We start from the raw sequence: 15,091 nt of genomic DNA on the forward strand, positions 1-15,091 counted from the left end.
TCCCCGATGCTTCTTTCTCTCCCCTCAAACAGAATTAAAGCATACACATCCTCTTCTATATTTGGACAAGCAACATTGCTTAACAGGGAGTATCTTAGGGGTAAAGTTATATTTATAGCTATAAAATATATATTTAAAGCTATATAAGTAGGATACGCAGCTTTGCAGACCAGGAGTTTTTCCTCATGACATTGATTAAAATCTGACAAAAGCAATTATACACTTGGAGGTTCACTTCTGTCAGTAACATCTGAAATGTTAATGTCCTGATGTGAGGGAACCCCCTGGCCACAGAATACTTCACAAGCTTTCCAGGGTTTCATCATACAAATGTGACCTTTACTCTTTCTCCATGTTGACCCCTTCAAAAAGGGTATTTAGTCATTGAAAAGAAACATAACCCACAAGTGGGTTTAGAGTTCATCAACTGTCACTTTTGACAGAGCCAAAATAATTCTGTATGTCAAAAAAAAGGCTACTCTCCAAAGTATTATTTGCATACAGATACCCAAACATAAATTGCCTGCCTCAACACCTCTCAGCCTGCCTCGGGATTTTATTTACCAGGTCTCTGTCCACAGCTACTAGTTGTTGCGCTATCACCATCCCAAGATTAAGCTGTTCTTCAAGAAACACCTGCCTAGAGTTCATCGACTGTAGAGCCTAAACTCCTCCTGCTACGCTGGGCCATGTCACCTTGCAGGCTCACCACTCCTCCTCTGGTTTCTGAAGTAGGAACAAAAGCATGATCAAGTTATGGCAGGGATAGCTTCCAAACTTCTGGCTCTCCTTACCAAAGGTAAGGAAATTATGGACCCTTCATTTTCTGCCAGTGAATCTGGCCCTTTCTGATGAGAAGGTATCTCTGGACTTGCTTCCAACAGCCATACAGGAAAAGAGATGGTTCAGCTTAGCTGTGGGGGAAAAAAAAAAAAAAAAAAAAAAAAAAAAGTAGTCAAGGTCTCAATGTGTAAATTCTCTTTTCTACAAGTGAAATGCTTTAGGGTCTGGAGTCTTCTGGTGGTCTGCTGCCTAGGTACATATTCAGCTTAATTTCTACCAGTACTGCTACCATTCTCTAGGCCCAGCATCCAGTTCTAACAATCCCATTTCCAGATTCACCTTGGGAACACCCAGAATTATTCTAGGGTCATTTGTTTTGTTATCTCTTGACAGAAGAGTCATCTTTGGTTTCAGCCATAGGGTTCAGGAACAATCTGTCTCCTTAGCCACTCCTGTAGGGCTAAAATCTGAGACAACTGTATCTCCTCCTTAATCACCTCCAGTCTTCACAAAGGCTTCTTATCTTAATTCAGACCAAACAGTCTTAACCATCTCATGTTTTTCATTCACTAATGATGTATCTCCAGATGGATAATCTATTCCAGGGCTAGTTATAGATATCACAGCAAGAAGATTTTAAATTATCCACTGCTGTGAACATTCCCCCATCTACTGCAGGTTCCTGTGTCCTCCACCCACTTAAGACCTCTCTTCCCCAGGAGCTGTTAGGCAGAACAAGAACTGCTGCTATAATTGTTATATAGGTCAAGAGCTGCTACTATTCTTCACCAGACAATCATTACTCAACACTCTAGTCATTTTTATTGCATTTTACTCTGCATAAACTGGTTCTATTTCCTGTTAACTACCTCAGTAAGAAAAACTCCAAGATACTGTTTTAGCCACTCAAACAAAAAGAGGGTGGAAAAAAAAAAAAAAAAAGGAAAAAAGAGGACATTTCAACCAATTTCATTTTAAGAGAAAAATACTTTCACAAAATTACAGAATGATAGAATCACTGAGGTTGGAAGGGACCACTGGAAGTCATCTGGTCCAACATCCCTACTCAAGCAGGCTGGTTGCCCAGGACAATGTCCAGGCAACTTCTGAATATCTCCAAGGATGAAGAATCCACGACTTCCCTGGACAACCTGTGCCAGTGTTTAGTCACCTTCACAGAAATAAAGGGTCTTCTGACTTTCAGAGGGAGCCTCCTGTGTTTCAGTTTGTGGCCACTACCTCTGGTCCTCTCACTGAGCACCACTGAAAAGAGCCTGTCTCCATCCTCCTGGCTCTGTCCTCTGTGTACCCTCTTTCAGGTATTTATGTACATTGCTAAGATCCCCCTAAGCCTTCTCTTCTCCAGGCTAAACAGTCCCAGCTCTCTTAGCCTTTCCTCATACGTGAGATACTCCAGTCCCTCCATCAGCTTCTTTACCCTTAGCTGGACTCTCTCCAGTATGCCCATGTCTCTCTCATACTGAGGAGCCCAGAACTGGACACAGCACTCCACGTGTGGCCTCACCAGGGCTGAACACAGGGGAAGGAACACCTGCCTTGACCTGCTGGCAATGCTTTGCCTAATGCAGCCCAGGATACCATCAGCCTTCTTTGCAGCACAGGCACATTGTTTTGCCTCTAACAACAAAGCAATGCACTTCAGATCTCCCCTCTCCATCGACAGCCCCCTTTATCTCAAGGATTATTTTATCAGAAGCTTTCCTCACCTAACATGGAGAACTCTGAAACTTTTCAATTGAAAATAAGCTCCTCTGGGCTGATTGCCATCAGCTGTACGTATTCATGTTAGTCAGTAGAGCCATTCACCTTTCCAAGACTCATACAATAGGTTCATACACTCTATTCCATAACCTTAATTCCTTTCTGACATACCTGTGAGGAACAGACCTATAACAATCTCCTCCCCAGTATCACCCTATTGTTACTAAAGATCTGTATCTTCTGAGTAATTCAGCAAGAATGCACCTTCTTCTTTGATAGGCTGTTTCACTCATTACCATTTGCCATAGTTATAGTAAATTTATCCTTGGCTCTCCATTAAAATTGGAACACTTAGACTAGAAAAATATAACTAGAAGAGAGCTCTAAGCTCTGCTGTACATTCAAAGGAAAGGAAAGGAAAGGAAATTCACCACCACCAACAAAAACAGAGGTACTAGCTTGTACCCAATCTACTGACTCAAAGCCATGACGGACAAAACTGAAGGTCAGAGCCAAAGCTGCAATGGTTAAACAGTAAGGTTTTGTCCAGCCATGACTAAAGGCATGATCAGGCAGCAGCTATTAGCAATAAAGAAGAGTATATGGGCTTGATCAGCAGTCAATCTCAAATACTTCTAAATTAATTGGAGACTTTCTGTGCTAGCTAAGGAATGGCAATATCTATCATGGACCTGGAATGGAAATGCATGATCATGGAATTCTCCTTCCAAGGGTACTAATATAGCCTCCTTCTGTGGACAACTGACAGTATTTAGAGAGAGCTGGAAAGAACTGGTAGCTTTCAATGATCCTGCTCTGGAAAGAATTTCAAAGATAATGGCTCTCTGGAACTTCCCTTTTATTCCTGGGGGAAGAACTCTCCTGACACAACCCAGTATTGGCTTTTATTCTCTACTAATACTGTCCCAAATAGAGCTTGCAAGTTAAGAGCCCCTTTTTGTTAACACAGGTGAATCCAACAGGACTCCATAAGAATCAGGGTGTTTTTTTCACATAAATATGGAGTTTGCGCATAGCAAAAGGGGCCAGGGGAGAGAGAAAGAAGAAGAAGAAAAGAATAAAGGATACAAAGCAAGCCTGTCCAAGCCCAGCACCAGGGACCTTGACTCCACTCACCACAGAACTTAAGGACAGGTGTAATCCTCACTATTCATATGAAAAAGTGAACCTGTCTCTCTTACACACATACTGTCTTTCACACTATTTCTTTTTTCCTAATGCTTTCAGAATCTTCTACCTTCAGTCAGTCATCCTTGCTGGAAGTCTCTTCAAATTGTAATTGCATCATTTCCCAGTTCCTTTGTCACAGGAATTCCTGGGGATATGGCTCCTATCCGATTAAATTCTTTGTACGTTCATGTTCCTGTATTTTATTTTCTGTCAAATTAGACTGAATTTATTAATACTGTGATCTGTGTGTGTCACATTGGGCATTTGGATTTTAGCCTGCACGCTTGCCACCCTCAACCTTCAAGATGTCTATGCACCATTTGAACTAATTTCTACAATCTGTTTATTTTTTCACTCTGTGTACACATGACCCTTAGTCACACGCAAAAGCCCTAACAAAACAACATACTACTGAAGCCATCAGCACTGTATAAATCTGGGTAGTTTCAAACTAGTATAGCTGCACAAATGGAAAATTACTGTAGTATTTTCATGGAATGTATATATTATTTGGTTTTCCCTGATGTATCTTGCATTGTTATCTACCACAGCAGCAGGGGTGAACAGCTTTGCTGTGGGGTGTGTGGTCTACTTTCTGTGGCTGCCTCTATCAGGAAGAGACAAGTGTGTGCAAGAAGCTAATTTGGAGATGTGATACGGAACAGCAATTGACCCATTAATGCGCAGGAGTACTACTGAGCTAAAAAAACACCTTTCTGCAAGTCCTTTCCTGTTCTCAGGAAGAGAGTACATAAGTTATTCCCATGAACTCACTGACATTTTGAGCTGTAGAGTGAAAGTAAGCATTAGGTGTGACAAGCATAGTGCTACCTGGGGCAAAGGAAATGAAATCACCTATGTCTGTGGTATGTTAAGCAGCAGTGTGATCAAAATGTACATCTCGATTTTCTATTCTAACTGAAGAACTCAATATACTGTGTTCCCCAGACTAACAAGTATTGCCATGTACAGATGTATACACCTGCTGGCTGCTCTGTTCCCAAGATGTTTCTGAAAAAGAAACAAAATTATCTGGTAGGGGAGAACCCTGATAAGAAAGAGAAGAGCTGAAGTCAAGCTCCATCTCATGGCAGTGGAGCTGCTACAGCCACTTTGCAGAGCCAAAGACTATGCCCAGAGCTAAAAAGCTGTCCTGGTTCAGCTAGGATAGGGTTAAGTTTTCCCAGCAGGGAGAAAGGATCTCCGGCCGGGTTATTACCATGCTGATGTCAGGTCCTGCGTGGCAGCTCGAGAAGCTTTCCTTTGTAGCTTTGGTCAAGGGAAGCACACGCAGCAGGCTGGATGTGTTCACTGCAGTATTTCTCTGTATATTTTTTGTCTTGTTTATTGTTAGAACTGTTTATTGTTATTGCTATTGTTGTTGTTCAGATTGTTTATTACACTGTTGTATTAAATTTCTCCTTATTTTAACCCTGGATTTGTGCCCTACTTGATCCGAGGGTGGGGGAGGGACAACGGCAACGTGGTCTCTGGTCCCGGCAGGGCCTAAACCAGCACAAAAGCATATGCTGCTGGAGGCACTGATTAAATGGCTGGAAACTCATATCAATTTGTGATAGTCACATTAATACAACCAATTTAGCAAGTCTTCTCTTAGGATTACTCAGTTCCATTTGCATTACTTGGTTCTAAATCTAAAATTTATTAAATTCTCTCCCTTCAAATGTAGACGCAAAAAGCAAATTAAACAGAAGGTAAAGTTTTCCCTGAAATATAAAAAGAACATCTGAAGAGAAAGAATTTTTAGATGAAAACAAGAGAGAAAATAGGAAAAGCAGTCTTCTGCTGTTGAACTTCACTCTATTTTATAAACCAATAAAAATACAGATTAATAGATTCCTTGTGCAATAAAAATGGAAATAGGACAGATATATTTCCTTCTTGCAACCCATTTAAACAGAAACTTCTGCACTGTTCTGTGAGAAGTACCTTCTCTCTAAGGACAGAAAAAGAAGGAATGTAGAGAAAGGCAAAATTTTGTGTAACAGCAAACCAGCAAATTATCCAAATTGTATATGGTTCCTGGAACTAATAATACCAAAGAAAGATAAACAGACTTGAAGTAAGAGGTACTGCTCTATTACTAGAAAAGACAATGATCATAAATACAGGCTTGGTAAAGCAGCTACCAATTACATTGGACTACACTTCCTTTGCATCACTTCAAAAATAGAATCAGTGGGGTTTTTTAAATTAAAAAAAAAAAAAAAAGACATAACGTAACGACCACTCAGACTGAGACGCTAAAGCAGTATTACAGACCTCAGATGGACATAAAGACATTCCATCGCAAGTATTTATTCAGCTTTTTGTCCATTATTGCCTGCAGCTACAGTCTTTCCATTCACAGTAAGGTACAACACTTTAAGAGGTTAAACCATGCTGGAAAGTCAATTAGCATACACTGCTTCATCTTAGCTTCCAGGCTAACAACAGACCCAGTGACATCAACATGGGGAGTAGGAAGCAGAAAATTCACAAAGATCTCTTGTAAGACCCACCACGTTGACATCCACCAGGACATTCTGCCCCCAGCAGAAATAGCCAGGGCATGTATGGCCTCAGTGCAACCCACCTGTGAGTTCCCATAGTAAGGTCTGCTGGCAGCAGCAGAAGTCACAAGCCACCATAGGCTTCTAGTGCCCCTGGCTGGGCAGTCAATGTAAACTATACTGCCAGAGCTGCTTCTACCTGGAAATCACAGGACTGTTTTAAAAGTTCAAGAACTTCATTCAGTCAATATCAGGTTATGATGATAAATTTACCCAGGGAAAAATTCCAAGCTCTTCTCCCAGAGCTTACACACTCAACAATCAATCGCCTCCCTGTGGACGCTCTGAGGATTGTTTCTTTGTTGTCAAGAAGTTCCAAAATGCTGGTTTGCACTCTTAATTTTCCATCCCTGGGATGGGAGGAAGCGAGGAAGAAGGGATGGCTCTCGAGGTAGCCATGCAGTCATGCTCTGTAGTTCAATGATTCCAAGTCACCTTTGTAAACAAACTCTTAAATTTGCTTACTAAATGCAGGTCTGTTAATCAAAAACAATCTGCTTATAAATGAGAACAAAAGATAGAAAATTTCCTTGAAAATAAAAGGTTGAAATAAAAACAATTTTAAAAGACAACTACTGTATTTCAAGTGATTCAGTAAGGACAATGACTATGTTTAGATAAACCATAAATACAGACTACAAAGATTTGGGAGGAGCTTTCTAATACAGCAACAGCCACAAGTTTATCATAGATTGAACTGTGAGCATCACTGGTTAAAATACAATGCAGTGCAATTTTAGCCAGCATGGACAGAGATGTAACATATTGCATTTATTAATTAAGACAAACATAACTGAATAGGAAATAAATCCAGTTGGGGTTCTTTTATGGTTTTGTACGCTTCGTTTCAAAGAAGTCTGCTCTAGAAGTCAGATGCTTTTACAGAAAGCCATTACAAAAACATAACATCTAAGGTAAAAAGAAAATTGCAGTTGTCAGGCATGTTACTCTCCATCTTTTTCAGCAGCATCTGCTTGAAATTATCCCTACTGAACAAGCTGTATTATTACATTTCTGCACAATCAGAAAAACTTTTATTTCATTCAGAACTGGAGGGATTCAGTTTGAAAGACTGCCTGGATGTTTCTCAAAGTAGTTACCAGAGAATTACAAAACTCTGTCAAGAGGTGCTAAAACTCCTAGTAATGAACATAAGCACTTTGAATAAGACACATCAGAGACAGACGCTTAGATATTCTTAATATGAATATTACTAAAGAATTAAGATCAGTTTTTACTGACTCCAGAAAGTCCATTAATTCCCCTTCCTTCAAAGATGGAAAAGTGAGGCATACTGTGTTGAGGAGTCTATGCATTTGTCTGAATATAAGTGCTTTCTGTCCCAATAAACAGGATTACCCCTTTCTTTTATTCCCCCAAACATGGGCTATCCTAAGATCTTATATTAATATGATTCAGCTGTTAAGGGATTTTTCTCATTACATGCAATGTAATTCAATGGTATTCATTATGCAGCATTCATGTGCTCTATAACAAGGAATTCTAGGTCTGGATACCTCAAACGGATCCAGAATTATATTAATTTTTCAAGTTATGAAATCTTCCAAAGTAATAGGAATGATTAAGCGTTTTAAGAAACGGAGCTTTGCTGAAGAAGCTTCCAATTAATGAAACCTTAACCATGTGAGGAAAATACTTCATGCAACCTGTAAAAGACTGCAGTTAGCTTAACTCAGCTGTTTCAGGGGTGTTAATAGCAACATACAAGATTCCTTTCCACTTCCTGGAAACCATACTTTTTGGCATTAGGCAATGAATACATAAACACATACATTTAGTCTTCTTAGCTATTTATAATTATTCTAGTCTTTAATACATACCGACAGAGAATGGTTATTGAGAACTAGAATGAGCAACATTTTCTCAATTTGCCCTGTACCTCAGGGGGGAAAAAATAAAGGAATTCTGTATGTATAGATTAAGCACTTCCTAATAAAATATTTTAAAAGAAATTGTCAGACAGTGCTTCTCCTCATATGAACAGTAATCTTTAATATTATTTTGTAAGTAAAATATTAGACACAAAATATTTCTGTATTTTATAATCTTATTCAGTGAATCTGTCAACATTCAATCACGGACACCTTTTCTTTATGTTCTGAGTGTGGCACAAGCAGAAAGATAATTTCAAATGTTTTATTAGAACATATATTTTAAAAGCCACAAAAGCAAGGAGGAGCCACAAAAGAACAATGCAGAAAACTGTTCAGGTTTTGGGGGGTTTTTTGTTTTTGGGTTTTTTTTGGGGGGTGGGGGGTGTTGTTTGTTTTAGGAATAAAGTTATCTACTTGTTACTGCATCATAGAAATGTGAGCTCTGAGCTAATCTACTTCAGCACACAAATTCCCTGAGCATCCTGCCATTCATGCTGACCTCTCTTAAATTGAAGATTACAAACACCATTAAGATTTCCTTTTAGAATCAAACCCTATTTTTTTTTACTACACAAGAAAATTACTAATTAGTGTTTCTGTATGTCCTGGACAGACCTAAATTTCTGCTACTTTTAAAGAGATTTAAGCCTGAAATTTAGGGATATCAGCATGCAGCAAAATCTTATTCCCTAGAAAAAAAAAAGTATCCTATAAACCATAGTATCAGAGTTACTATAACAGAGAAACCACAATTCAAAACAAAGGTATCAATCCAGAGTAAAAATACTGTTGAAACTGATGCTAAGAACCCAAAACAATTCGTTATTATTTCTGAAAGCAATAATTTTTATTATCATGTAGAAGTGATAATTTCAACAATATATTTGCAGTTTTAAAACTGGTTTTCAGGCAGATGCTTATTTGCAATTGTGACATTCTTCTTAGGTATGTTTTCATATCCCACCACATAGCCTTTCAGACAGTAATTTTCCTGCACTACAAAAAAGATATCTTTAGTACACTGACATAGTGTTCCAGGAATTCAAAACTCCGTTCTGTTTGTAGAGTCTGAATACATTTTTCTAGTGCAAAGTTAATCCTCAGTGCTAGTTAGAATAAACGCAGTTCTGCATGGCTTTAAAAGAGCACTTAAACCCATTAATGCAAATCTTCCTGTAAAATGACAGAAAAATGCAAAAAGTGGGCAAAGGCAACGTACAGAAGTAGCATAGTAAATCAAGAAAAAGCGAGCACAAAGAGATGAATGTCATTTCACATCTGGATGCTCTAGATTTACTTAACTGATAATAAAAGTAGCAGCAGTTTCTCTATTTTCTCAGTTAGAAAATGAATGAAATACAGGCAGCATTCACTCCTATTTGTTGCCAAGTTAAACCCTAATTGTAATGGAAAATCATAAGCATTACCAGGTAAAAGGCTCATTGATTACAGTAGGCTCTGTTGGCTGCAGGACTTTTTGTCTGTGTAGAAGAGTTTTTTTAAAAAAATCATACTACGCTAGTATAATCCACACTATCAAACACAGTGTGGGTGAGGCAGAGAGGAGGAGGTCAGCTAAGACTGCTGTTACCATATAGCCAAAAATATTGTGAGAGACTGAAATGTCAGATGATTGTCTCAAAGCTTGCTTGTGTGTGTGCTTTGGGTCACAGGATGGTGTCAGTAATGCCTCAAACATTCATCAAGGACCAGCCGTGGCCTTTGTAATTAGTCTAAGGAATGTCACTCAAGGAAGCAGGAGTGTATAGAAGGATGCACCCTCCCACTCCCCTGCAGTTGTATTGAAAAACTCCTTAGATAAGCCTCAAAGAGGGTGAACTGAGTGAAACCAGGCATTTCTCATCAAGCAGAGGACTGCTGATCACTGGCTCCATTGTGTTAGCTTGTATTTTGTGGCTCTGTTGTGTATGCCAGATGCCATGTGTGCCTCGCAAATGACTTTGTGACTTCACCAGTGAGGTGATAAAAAGTGATAAAAGGTGATCATTTTTGCCCCAGAAGCTGGATGATTGCTCAAGAAGCAGGAAGTCAACAGAGCAGTGGGAACTGAGGCAAAACCAAAGGTGGGCAGGGTGAGCATGGCCACCCACTCAATTGGACAATGGGTGGTGCACCCCATTCCCCCTCAATGCACACACAGAACTCCTGCTGCACCTTCTTCCTTGTCTCTCATATAAAAGAGTTTGTGGAATATCCACCTCTCTCTGTCTAGTATGCTAATCAGCTGATGAGTTTAAGAGGCGTCAGAGAACTTTGCTGTGTGGGCACCCACCACCAAAGACTGAGGACTAATGGGACGTCGCTGGATCCATGGTAGTGACTATTCTTGCGATTCTATTCTGGATACTTGCTTGATTTCTGTCTTTTCCTTCCATTCTGTCCTATTGCTACCACTCTACACTTTTAATAATAAAAACCGTTTGGAATATGATTTGACCTCATTTATGTCTTAAGCTTATTCTTGGGATTATATTGAAACCTCTCCCAACACTAGATCGGGACAAATATGCAGGGTGATCTATGGGCAGAATTTTCACTGGAAAAAGGTTGCCTGGATTACTTTCTTTACATAGTAAGGACAGAAGAGATTATTATTTTCACTCATGTTCTCTGTGTTGCAGAGCAGCACAGACCCTTGTCTTTCCCTAGGCAGTCACACCCACAGTCTGGGGCAGAGTATCTTCTAACATTTCCTGGAGCTGGTGAGTCAGCCTGTGTCAAATGTTGCCCAACAAGCCCTCATGGCAGGTCCTTACGCTGCTTGTATGACAAGGGGACATGGATGGATGACAGAAGGACATGAATAAAAATCATTCTGCTTCGGCTATACTGGTACAGTCATAGTGTTTATACTACTGTAATCTCTTTCCATAAGGGAAAGGGAATGACTCTTTAAATGATCATAAATCTTTGCAATAGGAGGATTTCTAGCAGTGTAATTAGCTCAGGAAGGAAAAAAGTATACTCTTATGTGACCTAATTACTAGGCAGACAGCTACTAGGCAGAGAACATTTCAGTGTATTCTAGGCCCAGGTTTAACTGTGCTGATACTTACTAAAAAACTGTGTTCTATAAATAGCTCTTCTTTGAAAGGTAAGCACTGCTAGGCTCCAAGTTGTGTATTTCTCTAACAACGTAAATATTAAATTACAGGTCTTAGGTGAATGAACAATGATCTTAATCAACCATGCTCAATGGACCATAGCATTATAATTTGATCTTGTTCATTACATATTACTTGGCATTAGATAAATTGGAAGTACTTTTTGAATTTGCCAAGCGCAGCTGAGGTCTCTCCTCCATAACTCCTTCAATTAATCACATATAGATGTTGACTTTTATACCAAATTTTGGGTAATTTATCTTCACAGCATATCATAGCTCATAATAAATGAACTCACAGTATAAATCTCCATGCAAAGGAAAGTTCTAAATATGCTAGCAACTTTCACATTTGGTACATTCAATTAAGCAGTTGGAGGAACTGGACCAAAGGAGGCTCAGTAAATGTTGTCTCTTAAAAATTATTCTTGCATAAATCCTCAGGTGATGCTTTAATTCTGCAGTCCACAGGCAAACATAGAGAAAGTGATGTACGTAATATGGCAATCTAATAGAAAATAAGATATTCTGATCTTTCAGATTACTCTGTTACCAGCATAGTCTATTCCAAGTTTTATCAGATAAACAGATATATGTTACAGCTCCTGCTAGCAACTGCTAGCAACTAATCATATAAACACACCTATCGAAAGCAAGTCCTGGAGGAAAAGAGCATTTATTTTTCATTAAATGGGCACTTCGGGATATGCCTACCCTTATGATTTGTTCCACGTTTGTTTGGAGACAGTTTGGAGACCATGCCAGGAGCTCCCTGTTCCTCAGGGCCTGCTGCTGGGACTAGACACATTAGTCCAGCTTCTCTGTTGTCAAATTGATGCTCATCAGACTTTCTTAATCTCGTGCCCAAGGCTAGCCCTGCTCCTGACACTGTCCAAGACACTCATTTCTATTCCACATTGGAAACACAAGTAGCTAGCATAGAGATTTTACTCTGACAGCATTGGATTACTTTGCTTCTGGGTCCTACCATATCACATAATGTATTGCTGTCAGCAGATGGCTTCCTCACGCCACTTCAAAGCATTCCAAACAGCGTTTTTAAGATTAAAAAGTTGCTCCATACTGGTAATATCAACGACATAATACACAACCTCGTCTTCCCCAGGCTCAGTTATTACTGTCTAAGTTTGTGTGTCATGTATGCTCAACACTTCACCTGCAAATTCACAGTAGCAGCATTAGATCAGCCAGGCTTAGAGGTAAAATGCACAGCAATTGTGATTAGAGTCATAAATATCACACGGTATGCTGTAGTAACAGGTACTCCCTGCCATAGTCTTATTGCAAATCTCTCTTACTGAGGAAAGGTTTCACTTGGCTTCTGAAGCACAGATCACTACTCTCTGATAGGCCCCACAATTACTTGAATAATTGCCTCTTGTAACTACCAACTAAGTTTTATCCTACCAATATTCCTTTGTGATCTATGTTGATTAAGGACATAGAAAATGATTCAAGGACCAGAGCAGTCACTGAGTGATGATATGCTGTCTTTGCAGAAGACAGAGAAACCTACTGGCCTGGAGGCCAGTGACAACAGGAGTACCACAGTGGTCTGCCCTGGGATGTGTCCTGTTTAATATCTTTATCAGTGACCTGAGAGAAACAATGAAGTGGATGCTCATAAAGTTTGCAATTATACCACACTGCAGGTGGGCTGGGAGAACACTGAAGACAGGGCTGCCATTCAAATGGACCTAGACAGGCTGGAGAAATGGGATGACAGGAATTGCACTAAACAAAGGACAAATAAATATTCAACAACCTGGGAAGGAAGAACTCCTACAGGCTGGCGAGCAGCTCTGTGAAAAAAGACGTGGGTATTGACAGACAACAAGCTGAATATGAGCCAGTGGTATGCTGGCAGCAAGGAAGGCCAACAGATCATCCACCTTTACTCAGGACTCATTAGATCCCATCTAGAATATCATATACAGTTTTGGATTTGCCAATACAAGGAAGACATCAACAAATTTGAATCAGTTCAGTGGAGGGCTACTGCAATGGTCAAGGGCAGGAGAGCTTGCCCTGTGAGGAGAGGCCAAGGAAACAGGGCTTGTTCAGCCTGGGAAAAGAGACAGCTGCAGGGCAACCTAGCAGCAGCCTTCCCATAGGGAGATTTATCAAGATAGAGCCAGGCTCTTCACAGTGGTGCATGGCAAGAGGACAAAAGACAACAAGCACACATTGAAATAGGACAGGTTCAGACTGTATGTAAGGCAAGACTTTTTCCCCATTGTAAGGGACTGTGTTATCTGTCTCAAACATTGCTCTCACACCACTACCATTTCCTGGCCTCAGCATCCTGTTGCCATGGAGGGGTATGCTCTGAAGGGGACGAATTGTCTCCAACGGGACCACGACATCCACCAGAAGTTAAATCGGGATGAGAAGACATGCAGGCTGGCATGGGACCACGGGGCAGCACACACTGAGCTCCGTGGGAATGGATGGACTCTTCGGAGAGATTGTGGGGACCGGGACATAAAAGGACTGTGTACTCCTTTTTTGGGAGCACTATTCACTCTGGTCATCTCATCCCTCACTGGAGTTGAGACTGCGGCGGAGCTTGGAGCACCATCACCTGCACCAAGACCGAGCCAGCAGGACATCGCTGGATTTGTGGTGGTGGTAACTAGTCTCACTGCATCTCTACTGTTTGCTTCCTTAGGGATTCAGACTTTTCCTTTTTCTCTCTGTCCTATCACTGTTATCAGTTGTGTGTACAATAAAGGTCACAAGGTTGTACAACATCTGACCTCGTTTGTGTCTTAATCTCGCTCTTGGGATTGTTTAAGAACCCTCCCCGATATCGGATCGGGACACCCATGAAGACTGACAGTCAAACACTGGAGCAGGGTGTACAGAAAGTTTATGCATCTGCAAACCTGAACGTTTTCAAGACCTCACTGGATAAAGCCCAGAGCAATCTTATCTGATCTCAAAGCTGACCCTGTTTTGAGCAGGAGGTTGGCCTAGAGATAACTTCTTGAGGTCCCTTCTAACCTGCACTGTTCTGTAATACTATACAGTCTTTTTCCCTGATCACTAGAAGAAAGGCACACGAAACTACAAGGTTAAAGAATTCATCAATTCAGTGAAGGCAACACAACTGAACAGAAATTACTGTACACAACGTAAGCATGAAGGACCATGTGAGTCACAGAACCTCCTGTGAAAGTATGCTACCACATTGCAAATGGCTACTGAACAGGATTCGCAGAATATTGTTCTTTCATGACCTCATTCAGCACAGTTTAGAAATTGCCTACAAATACCTCAAGGGTCAGATGAGATGTATTTAAAGCGAAGGTCAGTGGTGACACAAGCACAAGCGTGTAAAATTGAATATGTTTAGGCTGTGATTAGAAGATTTTTAGCCTTCTGAGGAATTAAGTTCTGGAACAATCTGGTAATAGGAGTAATTGAAAATAAGAGCTAAGTGCTTCCAAGAGCTAAAGAACTTTATCAAAGGGATAAGTTAATCAATGTCCACAAAAAATTAATAAAGTCCTCATATGCAGAGGACTCAGAAGACTCCTTTTTGCTACACTTAAATATCTGGACAAAAGTCTACAGCCTATATGATGAAGGTCAAAATTGCCTTAAAAATGTGATATTAAAATGTAAAGTAGCACTGATAAGCAGTCTGTGATGAAAGGACCTGAGACAAAAGTGCATAGTAGTATTATTCCTGCCCAGTAAAGCAGATTTTCCCTGGTTTTACAATAGGTTTTTTTGTCAGGAAAAACAACATACTGAAACCAAACCAAATATCATTA

This window comes from Athene noctua, chromosome 1 (assembly GCF_965140245.1).
Source record: "Athene noctua chromosome 1, bAthNoc1.hap1.1, whole genome shotgun sequence".
Taxonomy (NCBI): domain Eukaryota; kingdom Metazoa; phylum Chordata; class Aves; order Strigiformes; family Strigidae; genus Athene; species Athene noctua.